At 43.1% G+C, this 24,202-nt stretch overlaps 1 protein-coding gene across 1 annotated transcript in view; it reads right to left on the reverse strand.

Moving 5' to 3' along the window:
* The window catches only part of man1a2 (mannosidase, alpha, class 1A, member 2), a 150,993-nt gene that overhangs the window by 124,526 nt on the left and 2,265 nt on the right, over positions 1–24,202 (reverse strand). The gene's annotated exons all lie outside the window — the stretch shown is intronic.

Here is a 24,202-nt window from a genome sequence, read left to right on the forward strand (position 1 = left end):
TCGCAACACAATGTGCATCCATTTTATAATGATATCGTGATACTGGATGTTGGGCCAACAGAGACCAAAATAAACAGTTCAGAGTTATGCAACCTCGCCCTGGTAACAGGTCATAAATATTCATATCGCAACTCACCGTGTCTGACTTTAATTGATGGAAAACATATTTTGCAACACAAAGATGGCAGTTAGTGCGTGTATGTTTGTGGAAGTGAATGCTGCTCATGTGCTGCTTTTTACTTTGTAGGGAATTCATGTGTGTATGTGCTGCTCAGGTTGTGATACAGCTTGTGTGTGATGTGTTTGTGATGCGTGTGTGATGCATATTTGCGTCCTCTATTTCAAGGTCTTTGATCAGGTTGCTGTATTGTAGTGTAGTGTAGTGTAGTGTGTGTGTGTGTGTGTGTGTGTGTGTGTGTGTGTGTGTGTGTGTGTGTGTGTGTGTGTGTGTGTGTGTGTGTGTGTGTGTGTGTGTGTGTGTGTGTGTGTGTGTGTGTCTAAACACCCAAGAGGGTCACGCCTCCTCTGTGCTCCTGTGAATGTGCCTTCAGCAACATGCATTTAAATGTGATATTTAGATGGTCCTGATGCTGGACGGGTGATTAATGTGTGTGTGTGTGTGTGTGTGTGTGTGTGTGTGTGTGTGTGTGTGTGTGTGTGTGTGTGTGTGTGTGTGTGTGTGTGTGTGTGTGTGTGTGTGAGACGCGATGCGTGACAAAAGAGAATGAGGAGGTTAAGCTGACACCGTCTCTAATAGCTGCTGATTGTGCTCCGTATATGTGTGGACACGTAGAAAGTCAGCATGTTGTCGCTGAAACACAAACAACATTGTACAAATTACAGCAACGTGTCGGTGTCAGAGCAACACACGCCAACACCGCTGCGGAAATGATCAGACCCACTGTGGCATCGCTGCCGATTCCCTTCGAGTCTCATATAATGTCAAACATGCAATTACGAGCGCATCAACAACCGCCTGACTCTATTACCCTGACGGAGACAAGCGTGAGCCGAAGCTCTTGTGCCTCCAGGTGATGGTGTCCTGCCTCACCTTCACCTACTTACATCTAATCGTGATCACAGCCCCCAAAATGTGCGTGAAGCAAGGAGAGTCCACCCTCCCGAATTAGTTGCTTCAGTCAAGTCAGGCTACCGAATCACTTCTTCATTTGATCGGCCTGCCCTCCCGCCACCGTCTCTTAGTGGTCAAGTGAAATCTGCCGCTCAGCAAAGTGCCTCCATGGCAACCGGAGGGAAGCAGCAGTTGTCCAACGGCCTGCTGGGGAATCTGAGACAAGGTTTTCAGAAGCCGAGGAAACACAAGGGAGAGTGGCGCAGGCTAGAAGCCATGTTGCCATGGCAACAAACCGGGATAAACACACATACACACGCACATACATAGAGAGGTCATACACAGCAAGTCAAGTCTTAATTACATAATTGACTCGTTTATTCACGGCCATTAGACCGCTGAGCTGTTAGTGACTCCACAGCGGCTGAATGTAGCGGCGGAAGGAAACGCAAACATCAAGACGGCCTTTTGCACCGGGAAATTATCAGGCGCCGTGTCGGATGCAACGGTATTTTAAGCAAATCCATTTAACCTTCACACCCCGAGTGTGAATTATTCAGATCATGTGTGTTTTATGTCATTTTAAGTCATGAAAAAGCACCTGCAGCAGCAACATATGCAAACACATCTATTGGCTCCCTGAGCCGAGGCGCCGTCGTCTCCCGGCCCGGCGGCTTCAACAGACAGCGACTCATTTTACACCCCCGTCGAATGCCGGTGATCTCCTCCGCAACGCCGATGGAGATCGACAGGAACTGGAACGCGCTGCCGTCCACGTCGATCCACAGCATCGTAAATATGCTCGGCGACATGTTGCGTCCGAGTCTGCAGAATATGCAGGTCGTGGATGAACTGGGATATTTTCATCTTTCAAGGAATTCTGCGCAAATACTTGCAACGTTAGGTTGTGCATTATTATGCTGCAGCATTACAGCAGCGGACGGATGATGCGACAATGAGCCTCGGGAATCTGATGACGACGTCTGTGCGTTCAAACTGCCATCGCTGAAATGCACCTGCGTTTGTTGGCCGTAAATTATTCCGGCTCAGACCACAACTCATCCAGTGAAACGAACATGCAGTTCACAGCCAAGAGCTCTGGTGGACGTTCCTGCAGTCAGTATGCCAATTACACTCCAACCTGTGACATCTGTGGCATTGCGTGACAAAACTGCACTTTTGAGGTGGATGGATTATCTTGAAAAGTGCTCACTAACGGGGATTTAAACACATTTGGGAACAAAATTTGAGAGGGTGAAACTTCTTGTTTGCATAGCAGAAGTTTTAGATCTTTTGCTTCAACTCCATGAAATGGAAGCCAAAAAAAACAAAAGTGTTGCGTTTGTATTTGTGTTGAGTGTACATGAGATCAAATAATAGAAACAGCAGAAGGAGCTGTTTCAGAGATTAATATTTTGAAGACGTTGCAGTCAGAACTGTTCGACCTTCAACATCGCAGCTGACAGCAGCAGAGCACACGTTATAAGACATTTCTCTCACCCTTCTCTATACTTTTATTACAGTTAGGTTGACAATTATATAATTCTGAAATAAAATATGTTTGAAAACCTTTGCGGCTGCTTAAACTCTCATCCTGTCTCAACGGCACTTTAACAAACAACACGACGTTCAACTCAGGACTCCTGGACTTTAAGGACTAAGTTTATACTTCACTTCAGTGCTGATTTACAGAAGGCAGCTGTTACTCTTCAGGGCTGTTTTCACACAAAACAAGATTGATTTTGTGGCATTTGACGTGTTATGTTTTATTGTAGCTTATTGAGAGTCATCCGAAGAATAAAGCACTTTCAAAACAGCTTGTGTAAAGTAGATTAGCCACTAAAAGTCCATTAGTGAATGGCTTTTAAGAGGCTTTTATTCAAAGATAAGCTTGTTTACTACAATGTCTCCACATATTATCCATGGTGTCCTGTCAACACGAGCCTTATTGAAATACATTTGACTAACATGTCCCTGGGGATCACAAACACTTTTGTTCAGGAGCCTCCGATGCATAATTCTGGTCAACAAACCACCTCGCTGTCACAAAAGGGTTAATCGACTTGAGAAACCCGTAAAAAAAAAAAACAATTAACCATTAATCACCAGCAGATCATCACATGTTTACAATTGTAGTTAAGTCATTAACTTCTTTGCATCGGTCTATTGTGTGCAAAGGTAGCGGGCGCTCTCTTAATGCCGTCTGCACATTAACAGCCATATCTACTATGTGAAGGAGAATATATGAATACAGAGCAGTGGTGGTGAGGAGGGAGGTTTGCTGAGAGGTGCTCTCGAGGCTGATGAGTGTCAACTTCTCTAAAGAAATGGTACAAACACGGCACAAAATTATGCAACTTGCAACAAAGATTTTATGAGCATTTGGCCTCTGACCATTTGGAAAAGGATTTTATAAAGACTAAAAAACATAAAACACTTCCAAGAACATAATGTCCAAACTCTTCTCATACCACGGTGCACCTCAGTGAAAGAACATGCTGGGAAAATCAACTCATCTGAAAATAATGCAGAGATACCAGCTACAATCCTGTTTATTTCGAAGTTTTAAATCTGAGTTGCATCAAAAATCCATCTAAGATGTGATGTTATTTCCAGAAATTCCTGCCTGAAGACGCAGGCCTCCAAATTTATCAGATGATAGAAGCTCATTTTAGATGACAGGAGCTCTGAATGCAACAACACAACAAGAATACGTCCAATTTGTGGTTCCAATAGAAGTTTTGACGGATGTGAGAATCTCATATTGTGACCTCGACTGTCTTGAAACTGCTGCTGTCGATACTCGAGTAGTTTTCAAGGCCAAATCTACAACTCATAAAGCTAGAAGGTCTCCCAGACACCCACTCGCCAGGAAAGCGTTGGCCTTCGGCTGCTGTGTCCACGGCAGGAGGGAAAGAAAGCAACGCCAAACTTCTAAAAACAGATGGAGGCTGGAAAGGTTTGAAGTTTGAAGGCTGGAGACTCTCAATCAGAGTTCATCAGGGTCTTCCCTTCATTATAACACAAAGCCTGTGTGATGATGAGGGTGAAGACCTGAGCAGAGGATGAGGTTAGCAGCGTAGTGAGCGTAGTTCCAGCTGTTTGTCAGTGAATAAATGCTCCTGTAGATCTGGACCAGTGTCCAGTGTCCTGTGTCCTGTGTCCTGTGTCTCGCGTCTCGCTCACCACCTGCTGTTTAAGGTGAAGGTGGTTAGCCCCAAAGTTAGCAACGCCTCAGCGGGCTCCCTTCAGGTGGACTGATGAAGGTGGACCAGCTGTTGTCATTGTACTGACCATCTCGGCCACTCGTCCACACATTGTTCATACTGCACTCTGAAAAACTTATATTTCGATATATGGTTTGAACATTTGGCTTATTCTATTCTAGTCCATTGTAATTGGAGCATGACGCAGTATGATGATTTCATGGTTTGAAACTGGCAGATATCATTTAGCATAAAATAATAATTTTTAAATCTTATTCTGTAATCACCAGAAAAAAAATTACAGCTTTGAGTCAATTTGAAAAGAATATTTATTCTCTTTTTTAAACTTATTTAGGACAAAAGAAGGAAAGGAAGTGAAACATTTTGTTCTCTCTTATTACAAAGGACTCTGCAGAGCAGACAAGCTTTTTGTCCTTGAAAGTGGAACATGAAGACTCAACACAGCAGCAGTGTTTTTTACTGTCTTAATGGAGGTGAAGAGCTTGAAAGTGGGCCGAGAGAAACCCCCCCACCGCATACATCCTACTCAGACCAGCCGCCTACCAGCCAGCTCACATGAAGGAGAAAGGTCGTTCCTGCGCGTGGGCAGTTCAAGTCAACAACCTCTTCCCTGTGAGGCATTTGCATAGTCCATCTCTGACAGACGAGCGGAGAGGGTTTTCTTCTTGTCAAGCATCTCTTGGTAACGGAGCGCTCACGGGAACTCGTTCAAGTGAAGTGGACAAGTCTGCCTCCCGCTCGCCCATGAAACCCATGAGTGGAGAAGAGTTGGAGGACTATTAAGGCGGCTGAATTTTTGTTTTTTTTGTCCTGAGCTTCAGCTCACGTGGTTCCCTTCAACATGAACTATCAGGCACACTTCCCTTGTCCTGCTTTTTCTCTACGACCCAGTTGACTCAAACGATAACTGCGGCGCTGCGTGTAACAGCTCTCCGACGCTGAACTGTGGGTGTAACAGCATCCGTTCTTTCTCTTATTATTTCAATTCTCTCTGTGCCCTACAACCTTATACTACTAGCAACACACACACACACACACACAAACACCCCCCCCCCACACACACACACACACACACCACTTCCTCTTAAATATATTCAGTGTCTCCTGCTCTCAGCAGTCTCCACCATCTTTGCATATCCTCACCTCCCTCCACCCTCCTTCTTTCTCATTTTTTTAATCTTCTTCTTATATTATTAGTCAGAAAACTCCTTCCTCCCACTTATCAAGTGCCGTGTGGATAAATTGGTGTTCAGCTCTCGGAGTCTTTCTGGCCGTACTGCCACACAGACAATATCATAAATTACAATATTTGTCTGCTTTCACAAAATATTTACAGAATAACCATCAGTCATTGGACATAATGACGACGTGTGTAAAGGAAAATAACAGAATGGTCTGAAACGCAGCTTATTAAATCAGGACAAGTCAACACTAATGCCAAATCACGATATTAGGATATCCAAAATACAAGACAATATCTATTCTCATGTGACAATGTCGATATAGCAATATATTTCCGAGCCCACGTGTGGATACACACACATACTCCCTCCATCTTTTGGGCTTTTTTTTTCATGCTGACACCTGATCCCTGAGGCTGTACCCATGTTGCCATGCAGCCCCTCTGACCTACATCATGGCTGGCTGACTAATGCCTCCACAAAGTTTTCCCATGTGTGGAAAGGATTTGTGTGATGATTGGGAAGTTCAGTCATCAAACCTTTGGAGAGATGCAGCCATAAAGATGCACTCATTTCCAGCCTGTAAAAAATAATGCACAAGAGCAGTTTTGTCAACAATAATAGACCATTTTCTTTGAATTCCTATCATTAGGCTGTTTATAGTCCACTAAGAGGTAAGGGTGATAATAGGACTGAACCAGGGCAAAACCTGAGAGAGGCATTAGGGCACTAAATCCGAACGTCTTAATGGTGAGATGCGGCACATCTGCTGCCTCCACTACCCGAGAAGCACAAAGAACTTTTACTTCTTATATCCTGGAAAGTCTCTCTGCTGCAAAATGACACACACACAAAAAAACGTAAACACATACATATATTTTAGTGGATATTATTCACAAAAAATTAGGTACAAAGAGTCAAAAGTGAAAAAAAAAAACCTCAGCTAATGAAACTAATAACCCACACAATATTGTACTAAGCTCTTTGATTCCCACCGACTCTGTCCCAGTCCTAGTTTAAGATACACCATCATCCAGGTATTCCAGCAAATATAGATTGCCTCCCATGTCATGACACAGACCAAACAAATAATAATAAATCACCGTAAGAAAAGACATCTCATTTCCCATCCCCAGGCCAATCATAAATCCAACAACTCGGGTACAAGGCACATTTATTATCAGGCCGGTGTGTGTGTGTGTGTGTGTGTGTGTGTGTGTGTGTGTGTGTGTGTGTGTGTGTGTGTGTGTGTGTGTGTGTGTGTGTGTGTGTGTGTGTGTGTGTGGCTGTGCTGGTTATGGAAACGGGAGGCTGAAATCGCCGTTGAATCAGAAAGGTTTATTTGAAATTCAAGCCTCTGAAACCTGAGGGCCGATTCTTAATTTGCCGTTGAGCGATCTCACTTTGATCCCATTGCTTTAACTGACGGGGAGTTATTGTGCGGCCGGGCTGCAGCGCCAGTGTTTGGCAGGGCTGGGATTTGGTGAGAAGCTTTGTAGTTCACCGTGGTCACATCGTCCCTGAAGACCGAGAGCCTCTCTCTCTGTAGTTCACCTTTACTCTCTCTCGGCTTACTGTTTTTTTATTTTGTTTACTCTTTGGGCCGCGTCTCTTCTTCTTCTATCACTGCACTCATTCAAACCAATTCAAACAAGTGTCTTTGCGTTTCTCTGGCCTTCAAGAGGTCTCGTCACAAGTGCTGCACTCCAGAGAAATGACAAATGGGGTTTATGCGATTATCGTCCTTGGTTTTATTGGCACCTGGTAGCAATGTGTTACTACCACCAGCGGGTGGCGGTAACGCACCCAAAAGCTGTTTGCCTACCGTCAGTAAGCAACAAAAGGAGGAGAAGAAGAAGACGTTAGCACCAGGTTCTGGTAAGATGTGTGTGGTGCTGTGATCCGATACAAAAGTATAAACAGCAGAAACATGCAAAGACTATTACAGCTGTCAGAAGGTTCTCTGTGGAACTGCTTCAAAAAATGTACAAAAACGAGGTGCAGTTCATACTTTGCCAGGTAACGCTGGGGTCTCAAGTTATCCACAACTATGCACTTTTAAAAGAAAAGCACAGAGCAGACGATCCATCCACAGATCAACAATCAATAACTACCTCTGGTGCCCATAAGAAGTCGGTAGTTTCAGCCAGTTGCTCTGCATCTCTACTCATGTGCCCTGAATGAGAGAATGTCTTTAAAGGAGCGCTAGTCAAACCTAAATGGTGGAAAATTACGGCCGTATTGATGGAACTATGACATCTGTTTATTTCATCCAGCTGTTTTTATCGACATGAATGGAAACAACTGTGATCAGGAAATGATGTAATAATTGTGACAGGCGTCACAAGTGAAGACTTTCAAAATCGTCAATTACTCTCAGAAATCTGAATAGGTCTCCTCGGTCGCGAGCCTCGTTGTGTGATCATAGAACGGCTTCAAAGAGCAAATGATACCGCAAACAGACATTTTTCCGCATTTCTTTCACACAGTTAAATAATCATATGATGATGAGTCATACCATCCTCATCGTTTCCACTGTCACAGCAATAGCACAACACTAACCCCACTTGTTACATGTTCAGGTCCTCTCATTAAAATGAACACTCATTTTTGTTATGAAAGCCACGTTAACTATGACTAACTCACTGTAAACTTTCACAAACCTCCAGCTTTCACCGAAAACTCTGAGGTTTTATCTGCATGACTTCATTTGTCGTTGAGGATCTCCGCTGTAAACCATAATGTTGCCTTTTCCACTGTTAAATAACCTGCTATTCTTTACAAGGGTAAATGATGGTAACAAATTGCACTGATGTAATCATGGTATAAGTTTCATTATAGCATCCGCTACAACAAGTCGAGACATGGTCCTGATTGTAGAAGCTCATTTTTATTCAGTCAGGAGACCTTGCTACCATCTATCACAGGGTTGCTTTATTTCCATTGCGTCTCAACACCCGTGGTGTTACATTGATTTGGTCCGTGAACCCTGAAGCCTCTCGAGAGCCCGTGCGTGGTTTGTCCTCTCTGGGCAACTGTAGAAACATGGCTCTACAACTTCAGTCTTTCACCTAACATTTTCCTGGGAGCGTGGGCCTCCCCGCCAACGGGACCTCACGCCCCGTCTGAAGGAAACAAAATACAAACGTTCTCCTAGAGCTGCGGTTACGTCCAGTAACTACCACACTGAAAGTCGCGCTAATTCGTCTGTTGCTCTGCTCTGCAGCGCGTCAGTGCCTCATGAAGGGCGGAGCCTCGTCAGACAGACAGATCGCAGCAGGACAGAAGGTGGACGCAGGTGAACGTTACTCAAGTTGATAACAACTACTCGTTACGTGACTGTAAAAACAACTGCAATAAGAGGCTAAAGTTAAGCGATCAATGGACAAACCTCGACTTTAAACTGCTGAAATCCAGACAAGAACATCAGCATTTATCAAACGCCCCCGACCGTTATTCACTGAAAGTAGAAAGGATGCTCATGTTAGAAAAGGATCTACTTCCTATGTAGATATGAAGAGCTCATTCTAAGGTAACAAAAACAGGACGCTGAGTTTCAGGTCATAATACACCACTGAAAAAATAACTATGAATATTATGATCTATTTGCCAATAGATCCCTCTACATCCAACACTGAACCGCTACGATGCTCAGGCTTTGCTGTAGCTTTGTTTAATTACTTAATAAAGAAAACCATTTAACGGGGGAAACAATTCAAAGAAATTCAACCATGTCCAGTCACCTTTGGATAAAACATAGATTGACCATGACTTGGATGAATGAGAATCTTCACAGAAAATATATGAAAGTGATAAAATACTGTTGTTGTTCATCTCTTTTGAGGGACGGTTTACATGCTGATCGATATTCTTCATCTTCTGCAGCACCAATATGACTGTGGGGCAATGTGAGTGCTAAAAGATGTCTTCAATATAAGTCAGGGAGTAAAAACAACAACAACTACCAGATAACTGTCATTAAATGTTACTAAAATACCAACGAGTCCATCTAAACAAGCTATAAATGAATCACCCAAATACATCCAGTATAATTAAGATCAAAGCTCACAGACTGTGATCCACTGCAGCTTTGCTTGTCCACCAGGAAGTGAGACGCTCCCACTGTTTGTTTGTTTTTTTTAAACAGACCATTTTCTGTATTATGATTACTGGACAGAGGCTCAACGGGAACCTACAACAGCAGATGAATTGTAGTCAAATCTGTGTCTTCGTGACACTGCTGCTGTGCCTGTGGGATCGGCTTCAAGCACTGAAATATAACAGGATGTCAAAACTCTCACTGTAACCTTTGTCATCGTGGTATTATTAAGCCTCGCTTGGGAAAAAGAAAAGGGGTTTGCATGTGTCTATTATACATGTATCTATTATTACACTTTACAACAATGAAATATGGCATTAATCTTCTTGGGTATGGGTTCCACTTTATTCCACTAATATTAATGATAAAGTTACTATTAAAAACAGAAGCCAACACACCCAGGGACTGTGATTCCCTTTGGTTGCTGTTAAAAGTTTTTCTGTAACTTTTATCTTGTCGAAACATGACATCTGAATTTGATGAGAATCTGTGATGTGTGGAAAATGAGGTACGGCCTTGTGACTAACCACAGATAATGAACTGTGATATCCTCACATAACAGAACATACAAATATCAGAAAAGATGACCTTATGGAGATGTACAGATGCAGCGCTGACATATTCATGCCTGTGCCACTCTGTTCTCCAAATGTATCATAATCATTTCTATAAATCTAATGTTTTAACATTTATGTGTAAATAAGCTTTCAGATTTTGGTTGTTGTACAAATCCACCAAACCAAATTTATAATATAACTTAATTTCTCTTCAACGCTCTTTCTCTATATAGTCAACATTAAAATAAAAAAATATATATAAATTCCTTTAAAATACAGAAAGAAAATGTGTGTTTGGTGTTGTATGCATGATTTTGCTGCCACTGTTATGTCACGGAAAGCAGGTGATTTTCTCTGAGGCATTGTTGTTGAATGAGACCCAGCTCATTAGCAGGAAATATCGCTAATGTGGTAGACCTGGCAGCCATGCCAAGCACCTACATTAACAGGCAGGTGTAATAAGCAAGCATTTGTCAACATAAAATTAGATGATTATATGTTGTGCACTATGAGGACCAATTAAATTAAATACACTGCGGCCAGCAGGCAATGTGGATTAGGGCCACAGCTATTCTCAACGGACATTATTTCTTCTATTATTCTTCCACTTATTCAACAGATCACCAAAAACGGTGATTTGAGTCTGAAATGTAGCTTTGGCACAAATTTATTTGGTTTAAAAAAAATTGTTTAAAAAAAACACACACCCCAAGTCTACTTCATTAGAAAAGTGATATTCCATCAACACAAAGTATAGTGATGAAAAACACTCTGAAAATGTAAGTACAGCCTTAAGTTTCTAATTTGTTTTCTATAACAGGTCTTTAAGTGCTGATAAGTTATTACAGATGAATTATTCCCAGAAGCACACTCATATATTCACATCTGTACTTTCCGTGGGGACATTCACACCAAATGGCACTTAATCCTCACTTTCTAATGCAGCAAAAGTCCCAACAGAGCACAAATGCTGAGTATTTCAAAGTGAGGAGCCTCACAGTTTGTATATGGGATGATAACCACCTACGTGCAACTATCATTGATCATAATGAGTTTGTTTCCAGTGATTTCCCATATTCACCCCCATAAATTCTCAATCTTGAAGGAAAACCCAAAACAAAACAACCAGCAGTTGAACTACCTGTCAGCCATCATATAACCATGCTATCATGTTGGTTTTGTTTAGGATCAGCACCTGGAAACACCAAGAAATCGAGCAGAAGTCGTAGAGGAAGAAATCGGAGGCTCTGCCTGAAAAGATGGTAAAATAGTTTTTTGCAATTGAAGTGAGAGGCCTCTGTACACCTCTTCCACAGGTAGTAGGTACGTTTGATCGTCCCCCCTGGTGAGCTGCATGGACACAGAGCCCCCAACTTCACCACTGACTCGTGGGGTTGGACGACGTCCTCAACTACCTGCTGCAACAAGCTCAGTCGCATCGGCAGGTCCACCGTCTCCTGGATCAGCGACTACCCAACAGCAGACCACAGTTGGTCCGACTGGGCGGTGCTCGCTGGTACTGGAGCTCCACAGGGAACTGTTCTGTCTCCCTTCCTGTTCACCTTGAACACCACTGACTTCCAGTACAACTCGGGGCCGTGCCATCTGCAGTGGTTGGTGTATTAGGGATGGACGGGAGGACAAGTACAGGGCAGTAGTGGAGGGCTTTGTGGAGTGGGCAGGAAGAAATCAGCTGCTCCTGAACGTGGCCAAGACCAGAGAGATGGTGGTCGACTTCAGGAGGAAGACGACGGCTCCACAACCGCTGAGACTTCTGGGAGAGGAGGTGGACATGGTTGAGGAGTACAAGTACCTGGGGGTCTCCATGACAACAGACTGAGCTGGAAGACCAACATCAACGCTGTCTACAAAAAGGTGATGAGTCGACTCTTTTTCTTGAGGAAACTTCGATCCTTCAATGTGTGCAGCAAGATGTTGGAGATGTTCTACCAGTCTGTATTTCTCCGTAGTCTGCTGGGGGAGCAGCGTTGGAGCCGGAGACAACAACAGACTTAACAAACTGATTAAGAAGGCCGGCTCCATCATTGGCTGCAAATTGGACAGTCTGGAAAAGGTGTTGAAGAGGAGGACGCTGAACAAACTGATCATTCCCGATTCAGGAGATCCTTCCCAATTCAGGAGATCTTTCCCGATTCAGGAGATCCTTCCTGATTCAGGAGATCCTTCGATCATTCCTGATTCAGGAGATCCTTCCCGATTCAGGAGATCCTTCCTGATTCAGGAGAACCTTCCCGATTCAGGAGATCCTTCCTGATACAGGAGATCTTTCCTGATACAGGAGATCCTTCCTGATTCAGGAGAACCTTCCCGATTCAGGAGATCCTTCCTGATACAGGAGATCTTTCCTGATACAGGAGATCCTTCCTGATTCAGGAGATCCTTCGATCCTTCCCGATTCAGGAGATCTTTCCTGATTCAGGAGATCCTTCCCGATTCAGGAGATCCTTTCTGCCCACTGCAATAAGACTGTACAATAAATCACCTCTGGCCAAATCCATCCTACGTCATCATTAACACCATTGCACTGTTTTTTATTTAATCTTTTTTTTCTTATTCTACACTGCTCAAAATAATAAAGGGAACACTTAAACAACACATCCTGGATCTCAATGAATGAAATATTCCAGTTGAAAATCTTTATTCATTACATAGAGGAATGTGTTGAGAACAAAATAACAAGAATGATCCATGGAAATAAAAATCATTATCTCATGGAGGTCTGGATTCAGAATCATACTGAAAATAAAAGTGGAAAAAATCAGATCACAGGTTGATCCAACTTCTGTGGAAATTCCTCAAGACAAGTCCAAATGAGTCTCTGTAGTGTGTGTGGCCTCCACGTGCCTGTATCACTCCCTACAACGCCTGGGCATGCTCCTGATGAGACCACGGATGTTCTCCTGAGGGATCTCCTCCCAGACCTGGATCAAAGCATCAGTCCACTCCTGGACAGTCTGCGGTGGATGTGGCGTCGGTGGACGGAACGAGACACAATGTCCCAGATGTGCTGGATTGGATTCAGGTCTGGGGAACGGGCGGGCCGGTCCGTAGCATCGATGCCTTCATCATGCAGGAACTGATGACACACTCCAGACACATGAGGCCGAGCATTGTCCTGCATCAGAAGGAACCCAGGGTCCACTGCACCAGCATATGGTCTTCAATGGGTCTGAGGATCTCATCCTGGTACCTAATGACAGTCAGGGTACCTCTGGCTAGCACACGGAGGGCTGTGCAGCCCTCTAAAGAAATGCCTCCCCAGACCGTCGCTGACCCACCGCCGAACCGGTCCCGCTGGAGGATGTTGCAGGCAGCAGAACGTTCTCCACGGCGTCTCCAGACTCCGTCACGTCTGTCACATGTGCTCAGTGTGAACCTGCTCTCATCCGTGAAGACCACAGGGCGCCGACGGAGAAGCTGCCAATTTTGGTGTTCTCTGGCAAAGTCCGATCACCCTGCACGGTGTTGGGCTGTAAGCACAGACCCCACTTGTGGACGTCGGGCCCTCGTACCGCCCTCATGGAGTCTGTTTCTGACAGTTTGAGCAGAAACATGCACATTAGTGGCCTGCTGGAGGTCATTTTGTAGGGCTCTGGCAGCGCTCCTCCTGTTCCTCCTTGCACAAAGGAGCAGATAGCAGTCCTGCTGCTGGGTTGTTGTCCTCCTACGGCCCCCTCCACGTCTCCTGGTGGACCGGCCTGTCTCCTGGTATGTCCTCCATGCTCTTGACACTGTGCTGACAGACACAGCAAACCTTCTTGCCACAGCGTGCATTGATGTGCCATCCTGGATGAGCTGCACTACCTGATCAACTTCTGTGGGTTGGAGACCGAGCAGTGTATTTTATTTGTATACACTGTGCATTTTTAATTTTTTTATATTTATAACTTTACTACCTACTAACTTTTTATTCTGTAATTATTATTGCTTTTGCTTTATCCTTCATGCTGCTATCATGAAAGAGTTCTCCTTGCGGGATCAATAAAGTATATCTGTCTGTCTATGCAGCACTGTTTGAAAAATACTGTCAGTAAGTAAACTAGACTGCGGGCTGGGAGATGAACACCAGCCAGCAGCCAAATGCTGGAAGAATATGAAAGTGGCTGGGAGCTTTTTAGGTTAGGTAGTTACTTTATTAATCCCCGAGGGGAAAAAAAAAATTTTAGACACAAAATAATCATCTGAAATAATTGTTAACATTTTAAAAAGATAATTTTGCCTGCTGACAGACTGCATTGGTGATTCAGAGAAGAGAGATGCACTCTTCATGGGTCAGTGAAAGTGAAAACCATCATGGATGAGGCTCTAAATTACAACAACCTAACCTGTCATCAAATACACACACAAACACACAGTGATTAGCACTGACATGAGCTGACATATTTTGGTCCTCTTGCAAGACTGCCTGACAAATATGTCTGTTTTTATTTATTAAAGCCTTCAGTAATCTTTTTTTTTTTTTTAAACTGAACCAGCCCCCTAAATACTGGTTAGTTTATTACCAGAATATCTGCAACACAACTGATGTCAAAAGCTATTACTTTTTACATAAAAGCTGCCAGTTGTGTTCTTAGTTAAGTTTCTTCAACCAGATGATTTGATGTGTTTTTTTAAGTCAACATGACGTGGAAAACAGTCAATTTCCTTCACAAATACTTTCTCCTTGAACAAGGTTAGGAGCATTGTTCATGCAGCCGGGTGTGTGTGTGTGTGTGTGTGTGTGTGTGTGTGTGTGTGTGTGTGTGTGTGTGTGTGTGTGTGTGTGTGTGTGTGTGTGTGTGTGTGTGTGTGTTTTCTGCCTCCAGTCACAACAACATGTTATCATTCTGGCTAATGGTTCAATTTTGAAAAGAACATTTCAAATGCAATCATGAACACATCGGTGACACCTTGATGACATCACACATCAGTTTACCCTTACTCGTTGTTAGAAAAATTACTCAGAAGCTTGGTTCAAAATCAAACACCTCGGACATTTTATTCTTACAAGAAGGAGCAACTACATGCACCCTCAAAGAGAGGTGTCCAGCAGTGCTCCAGCAGTCCTCCAGCATGGCTCTCCCCAGCAGTCCTCCCCAACAGTCCTCGCCCCAGCCTGGCTCGCCCCAGTCCTCCTCCGCAGTCCTCCTTTTCTCCTTTCTCCTTCTTCTGCCGTCCTCTTCCATAGGTCAGCTTTTATATAGTTGACAAACAGTTGACAGTCACCCCTTTGTATCTGCTTTCGTATGGTAATACAGAGTTGGTTGTAGGTCACAAGGGGAGTCGTCAATTAGATGCCGAAAGTAAAACAAAAGGAATCACTTGCAAATAAGAGAGAAAACAAAGGAAACTTTTCAGAGCCTGCTTGACAAGAGACTTTCAGGAGCCACAATGCAAACAAGAGGAAGAGACAAATCCTTTTTTTCCATCACTCGTTGAGGATCAACTTTTTCTAATAGTCTTGCCAATGGGATACGAGAGTTTTGGTCCACATCAAAACTATACCATCACTTTGTTTGGCTTCCCATACATCCATTCTCTACACCCACTTTTATCCAGAACAGGGTCGCGGAAAGACACGGATAGAAACAGACAACTACTAAAGCTCACACACACCTGCCGTCAAGTTACAATCAATAATTAACCTAGCGTGCATTTAGTACAGAGAAACACCCTGAGGCAGAACATGCAAACACCACACAGTTGAGTGAGTAAGTGACTCTCTCACACACTCTCACTCTCACTCACACTCTCACTCTCACACTCACACTCACTCTCTCTCACTCTCACTCACACTCTCACTCTCACTCTCACTCTCGGGTTTGAAACCGGCCAAGATTAAAGTGAAGCATGAGAACTACATCGGTGTTAAACATCTTGATTCAGTGACCTAGAATAAGACTGCACGTTATACTATTGCACCGCATTAGTGAAATAAATCATACAGTGAAAGCAAACAAAATTGTTGCGTGATATCTGGTGAAATAATTCAAACCTGAGTAAGCACTGACTGTCAGCTTTGAGTGCTTGGCAGTTCCTGATGCTCAGTTTGAAGCGTCATACCCACCGGGGCCTAAAGGGTTAAATGTAATGCAAGCAGTGATGTCACCCGCTGGTTTGTGAACGGCCGTAACGAAACCTCCAGTTTGGATGTTGGCGCCGCCATCTTGCGAGTTCAGAGCGGTTTGGAGCCGGTAGAGACCATATTTTGATGAGCTGGAGGGGAACGGTGGATGAACCTGACGATAGTACGTCCCGACCACCTATACCTGTAATCTGACTGCACCACAGGCCTGTCAATCAAAGACACGCCACGAAAAAACACAGCTATTGAGAATTATTTTCGAATTAATTTCGGGATTATCTTCAGATCGACCGCCAGAAAACTAAGAAGAAGCGACTTTAGCTAACAACACTGAAATAACTTCCAGAAAAAATGTATTGACTTCGAATGGGAGTCTATGAAGCCGGAGGCTTTTTGGAGCAGACCTCTAATGGCACTCGGTGGTATTGCGGTTTAAGGCACTTCCACGTCAGCCTCATTTTTCAGACCTGGAAGCCACTTTTATTTACAGTCTATGCTTTTACTTGACCTAAATACTCTCCTGGTTACTTAATGGAGGTTGTTTGGCTCGAAAACTTGTCGTCTGTGAAACGTGAAAAACCCTGGTTACAAACACAACACAGACACGAACCCTCCACCGCGCTCTCTTCCCCTTTCTCACACACACACACACACACACACACACACACACACACACACACACACACACACACACACACACACACACACACACACACACACACACACACACACACACACACACACACACACACTACTCTTCCACCAATCTAAGGCTGCATCTGTGTTGTGCAGAGAACAGCATCAGGCTCACATGAAGAAGATGGAAATAAAACAAGAGGAAGAAAGAGAGGAAATGAGATCGCCAGACAGCAGATCTGATAGAAAGCGGCCGTGTTAATGAGGAGATTAAGCTTGATGGAAGTCCACTTCTCATTCTGCAGGCTGTACACTCTAATACCAACCGAGATGAAATCTCTTGACAATAGACAAATTAATTAGGATGGGTCTTCGTGAAATGACTACGAACATCGATCTGAAAGATGAGTTTATATTTGATATCTCACTCTGCATGTACTGATATGCATTCTGAAACCAACAAAACAGTCGTTTTAAACGGGTGCAGTAAAAGGGACTGGAAAAGGACCTGCCGGTAAAATGGACTTTTTCTTCTAATGTGCTCACTGATACACTTTGATTTTAAAATATTCACTCTCTATGGACCAAGACGATCTGTTTACAAGGTCATGAACTCAGACGTTTCCTGATTATTTCAAAGTTTTGACTGGAAACGGTTATAATTTGGGGGACGCGTTTGAGTTTCTGGAAACCAACACACACACACACACACATTACAGGCTGCAGTGAGCACCACTTTTGAAAATACAGTGAAACATCACCATAATGAAAAAACAAACCTGCCGCTCGTCAAATCCTCGTTGCAGCTGGAAATTTAGAGTCTCTGTCGGACGCTTGAAAAAAAAAATCAGACATTATTTGGAAGATGTAGACTTTACTACAACTCTGGCTGTCAGGTTCAACTGCAAAAGAAGACGATGTATTTTACAATTTACCAGTCTAGGAGGGATACATACATTTCTGTGTTATAGAACTACAGCAGCATTTGCTATGCATTCACAATGTGATAGGTCGGCATGACATCATTTGTTTTCGGAAAGGAAGGCAAACCTGCAGCTGAACCTCTGAACTGTATTACAGCTATGATTGGTCAGACTTTTTAAAGCCATCATGGTGAGGGAAAATTACAGTGATGTTACCCTTAAAGGTGCCATTTTAAGTTCACAAAAATCTAACCCCAAGCTAAATACACTCAGGCCAAAACACTGGCTGGAGCCATAACATGTAAAACCCCAAACGTGGTGATGGCTGTGTGAAAAGAAACTTTTATGTTGGCAAGGAACATTCAGCCATTCTGTGTTTGCTCTGAACAACAGAGTCCAGTATTAAAGAGCTGCTGAATCGACCAACCAAGGTGGACGGTTTCACAGGCGCTCTGCACTCACCGTACTGCCCTGGTATTCTTTCCAGGTAGAGCTGGCTTGCCAGTGTGTGTGTGTGCGCTTCTGTGTGTGTGTGTGTGTGTGTGTGTGTGGTGTGTGTGTGTGTCCGTGTGTGTGTGTGTGTGTGTGTGTGTGTGTGTGTGTGAGATGGGGTGAGCTACACATGCAAGCTCATGCTCCTGTATTAGCACTGTAGATCTTAAACACAGAAATACACACACACACACACAATCATGCGCGCGCGCGCACGCACACACACACACACACACACACACACACACACACACACACACACACACACACACACACACACACACACACACACACACAAATACCAACCTAGATTTACTTTGCAGCTGACAGGCGAATGAAGCGTGAAGACACAGAAATGATTTCCAAGATCACACTAAATATGATAAATAAGTGTACTTTGATTTTTGCCCAAGCTCTGAATATGATGCGTTGGGCTGTGATGCTGATTTATGAGGCGCAAAAGCAAAGCTATGGCCCCGCAACACTAACAATAACTGGCAGGGCAATAAGTGGTAAAATCAGGTTACGCATGGCCACATCCGTCCTAAGAGGGGAGCCATGTGAAAAGGTTGTTCCTCTACATTTTCCTCAACCTTTACGCGTGTCTGAATATTACATGACTCACCTGTCAAATGACTCTCATCAGAAACAAACCAGCAAACATCACACATGCGCACACTTGGGTCACCACAGCGGGGACCTGAACCCCCAATTCTGCACTGAATACATGTTTTTTGAACCTACTTCGTTTTATTATGGTCAAGTGGTTGCATGACATAAAATGTATCTCGATCCGGATATATTTTTGAAATAAATTTCAAAAATATTGAATTTATGTCCATTCAGAACAATTTAATAATTGAATTCCTACATTTACCATTTAAGTTTAATCTAATTAAAGATTTTGGGTGATTATTAGTACTTTAACGTAACAAGTGTTGTCGTTGTGACGTGGAGTAACGTTATCGTCACTTCACCTGTCTCTCCTCTGCTCCGCTCCATGTGAGTAACTCTCAGAGAGCAGACGGGACAAACTAGCATGACTGTCAGTGACAACAAACCGCGGTCGAGACTCTCACACCGAGTTAAAGGCAGTTTTCTCAAATTGCTCATCTGATTGTGTGAAGGCTGGGCTTTCACAGAGTCTTGGGATTTCTGCCTGCAGCGAGGTGTTGGGTGTCGTTCCAGTAGGGCTCATATTGATGTGTGAGGTTAGTGAAGACAAATCTGTTCAAGGGTGGAGGGAGGCGGAAATAGTCATCACAGATGGTACTCTCAAAGCCTCCAGACCCACGAATCCCTCTCTGTCTCTTATTAGTATTCAGGTAATATTTTAGACAAAAGACATACCCATGTGGATGCCAGGGCAAGTTCACTCAGCCCCTGAAAGGAGCCACTGAGGGATGAGCTGATATTTACAGAACCAGAAAACAGGATATTGAAAAACTCGCTAAATTGCTAAAGTACAATAGGCTGTGTTGTCTATTTCTTTTGAAGATTAAATTACCCAGAAAGAATTAAAAAATCTTTATTCCAATGAAACTGCCTACCTGTCTGTGCTGGTGAAAGAAATGAAGGAAAAGTGTGAGCCGAACAAATACACACACACAATGTGCATTTTTGTCTTGATTACGAGGCACTAACTGACAACTACATTGAGGGAAAAGGACAAGCCCACAGCCAGATAGTGGGTAACTTTGGTGGCAGATGGGAAACCTGTCAAACCTATTGAGCTCTATGGCAAGTATCCAGCATGAATGCTCATGTTGTAATTTCCCAACCTGGATAGTATAACTCCATTTAGAGATTCACTTGACTGTTGTAAGTCTTTAAAAGGACAAATCCCCATTGTTTGGTGCTGTGTGGTATTGTGTAATATTGACATTACACTGACAAAGACATTAAATATATCAGCTAATGTAGGGGCGCAACTAATGGTTATTGTCATTATGATTGGTAATCTTTTTGTCAACCAAATGTCATCACAATTCCTCTCAGTGTACCTAAAATTAAAAAGTTAGGTGCAGCAGAGCAGCCAATGAAAAAACATTAGTCTGGAGCCCTGAATTATTTTGTCAAAATACAATTCCACTGAAAGTCGTGAAAATATATTTTTTTAAATTACATGAAATTATGGCTGCGACGAGAGCCGCAATCTTAATATGCCTTCTGCATGATTGAGCTCATTACCCGCTTTTATTTATACACGTTATCTAGTTACAATAGTGCATGTGGTGTGTGATATGAAATACAAACACAATAATGATAATAACAGCTAAAATATCATCATTGACCGTCTTTCATTCATATATGTTCAAGTGCTTCTTGAGGAAAAAGAGCGACAGTCCGTTACAAAGAAAAGAATCCATGCAGGCTCAAAATGATGACACTGCTACACGTCTGGGTTTCCCCTCCTATTATAACACTTAAGGAGCAGCACCCAGGCGTTTTTTCAAAGCACCTAAAGCCACCACAGCGTCACTAACAGCTCTGTTTTGCCAGTTTTTGATGTTGATTAGTTTTAAGGCAGACAGTGCACTTTTAAATAAGTACTGTAATAGTAATAGTCCAAAATTACATAAAATCACAAGTTGTTAGTAGTCTGGAGGCACAACTATTTGTGTTTATTTTAACGACCTGTATTGAAATACAGTTTTCCCTTCACACATATTACAAAATATTATGTGTGATGTCCACATGTCTGATCCATAGAAAAAGCCCTAAGATGTATTTTTCTGTGACTGCTGTGTTTTTACCTGACTATGCCGACCCTGCTGCTAAAATGTCACTGCGTCTGTCAGCATGTCTACTTTGTGGCCCATTTCAGATGAAGAGTACTTCTCCTGGCTAGTTCTGTTCAGGTCCCACCAAAACCAGGGCAGGATCATTAATGGCCTCACGGTATGTCAGACTTGACAGAGCTTTATATCTAAGCAATGTTCTCCAGACAGCCATCCGAAGGTATTCGACTAAACTTCAAATTACCTTGTAAAGAGTCAACGATGTGATCTCAGCCCTCCATTTCAACAACAATCACGTAGGTGCAGTCTCTCCGTTGGACTAACAGGAGAAATCCATAATGCCATACAGGCCCAAATTAAGGATGTTTCATCTGGAGAAGTTCAAGGATGACATATTTATGTATTCACAAGAGCAGAGAAAGTATCAACTCATGAACCTTTGAGTTTTGTATTTACGGACTGTTTATAGTTTAAATGTTAAAAGGTTAATGAGTTTCTATCAATCTGTTTCAAATGTGTCTCAGTTATGCAAAGTCTGTCTGAAGGATTCAGAAACCAGTTTAATCCTCAAACCCATCTGCTGGATCATGTTAGATAACTACCGCAGACGGGAGGAAAAACATCGAGTGAAACCTTTACCACAAATATAGACAGAGTGAACAAAGTCATATGTCAAGAAGTCAAGAAATATAATTTCACAGAGAGTCAGGGTCAAAAATACTATCAGGGTGCTTCCTTGGTCATAAGCCTGCCTGTTTCAAGGCACTTCATAGGAGAGTGGGTAAGTCTGTGACTGATAAATGGAAAGACTGAACATCCACGCTACATGAGCTGTAAGGAGAAATTGTCTTATAATAATTCACTTTCTGCTCTGTGGTGATAATCATATAAATAAATTATTCTAGTAAATTACATTCAGCAAGAACTGGCGATTCTTCCTCCGTGTTGCCAAAAACAAACACACATAACACAAGAAAATGTTCAGTGCAGCCAGACGTGTATAAAACTAAACATACCTTCACCCCCGTTCTCAGGCATTTCGAATTATTGTGCAAAATTCACCAGAACAGATGGATCACCTTACGGCAAACAGATTGATACCCTTTGCTCCGCGATGCTTTAATAAGACTATTAACAGGTTGAACTTGTGAGCAGAGACTTGGTTCTGTGGGCTTTTCTGTGGCCAAATAAAGTAAAGGTGAAATTATTACGAGCCCGTCTGTGTTCCTGAGGGACTATTTAAATGTTAGCACGCCTCATTTTCCAGGAGCTGTTTGAACCCTGGTCCTCTGGAGCGCACAATGATGACTTTAAGAACAGCTGAGGCGGCCACACCAAAAAAAGCCAACTGAACACATTTCATAAGCCGTTCTGAGCAGAGAAAAAATAAAAACATATCACATCACATGAATATCTAAGTGAGATTGAACACACGGGGTGCCTTTTGCAGGCTTTGAATTTACATAAAACTAATTTCAAGAGATTGCAAAGGTTAGGGTTACTCTGCCTCCTAAAAACCTTAAATTGTCATCACAGGGACATCTCAGTGGCTGCTCTTTTTAATCACACTTTAACAAGCCCCTTGGCCCTTACCTCTTAATTTCCATCAAACATGTACAGAGATATTTTCCACCCAGCCACATTCTTGAACACTGGAAGAAAAAAAAAACTACATCCAAATACTGTTTTAATACAGACGTGTCATTAATTCTACGGACGTGAACTCTAGCTGCAATGTAGATAACGAAGCTTAAAAAAGGCTTTAAACCGAGTCTGATCCTGCTTATTTAACTTCATTCAGTTTACCACCGGGGGAGAAAACCCTTTTCCAATAAGCTGCTGGAAAGTAATGAGGTAGCAAAACCTATTGGTACATTATTGCAACAGGAAATTAAAGTAACATACATTAAAGGACTAATTGCAGTCACACTACCAAACACCAAAAGCAGCCAGACATGCGTCCTCGTCATGTTTTACTCCACATGCTCCCGTCTGCCGTCCCCGAGTCCCTTCCTGCTCCGGAGAAGCGAGAACATCTCCAAGCCTGCAACCTTTACATTTCACAAAACAGCCCCCGTGATCCTGGCTGAAACAGGAAGCACCACCGGAGCCCGGCGCTGCCGGGTCCATCCGAGTCAGCGGACAGCAATATAATTATGTTATTTCAAGCAGGCCGCATCCCGAGGTCTTAAAGGCTATCAGGACGGAAATATGAAAAGGCACCACGGGGGACAAGGAGGCTGTACTCCATGATCCCTACTGTGAAAATGATACGGTAACGGCGTTTAACACCTTACCAAGCACTCGGAAAAAACTAATGACCTCCGTTACCAGCAATGGAGACGACCTTTACTACAAATGAATCCCCTCACCTACTCTCTAGCATTTTTGTCTGCCATTACAACACAATGTACACGCTAAAGGCCATATGATTCAACATGTATGAGTCACACAAAAGCGATATTACAACTAACTAGAAGGAATATAACTAACCGATGGGATGTTTGCATCAGAAAACCTCCTGTACTGATTTGCTGGCATTAGTCAAATGTAAACATATATTTTTTTAATATTGAAATATTATTGAAATATCTACATGACAGAATTCCTTTTATGAGTAAATTGAGTCCGTTGAGACATTTGATAGTTGGGATGAAACCTGACCGGCACAGTGGATTCAAAACAGCACAGGACACTTCGAGTAGAAAAATTAGATTTAGGAAGGGAAAAGAGCCCCAAAACGCTGGCAGGCTACGAGCCACAGAGGATGGACAAACCAAATGACAAATGTGAAAGCTGCAGCCAAAATGTGCCAGTATTTAGCTCATGGCAAGCAATAATTTCCAAGCCTGTTTAAGCAGTTACTAAAGCTTTTTAAACAGCCTGTGTGTTCTGGCTCATCAAGTTCAACAACGTCGGACGGTGCGGCAAGACTGGGGCCAAGGCGATAAAATGTCCGTTGTTAAAGAAGTTCAACAATTACACCCTGCGGAGATAGAAAAGGGTGAGAGTGTTCAGAGCAGCTCCGGCTGCACAAAGGACGGAGGGACAAAAAGAAGGAAGGGACACCTGTGCTGACCTGGATCTAAATGTTCAAACGGTGCCACACCCCCGGCTGTCACAACAGGCCGCTGAGGAAAAGTCTCAGGACACCTGTTTTCACGGCAAACACCAGTGTGCGATCTAACA

The sequence above is a fragment of the Embiotoca jacksoni genome, unplaced genomic scaffold (assembly GCF_022577435.1).
Source record: "Embiotoca jacksoni isolate LCO1_2020_lvr unplaced genomic scaffold, fEmbJac1.0.p SCAF_2, whole genome shotgun sequence".
NCBI lineage: Eukaryota > Metazoa > Chordata > Actinopteri > Embiotocidae > Embiotoca > Embiotoca jacksoni.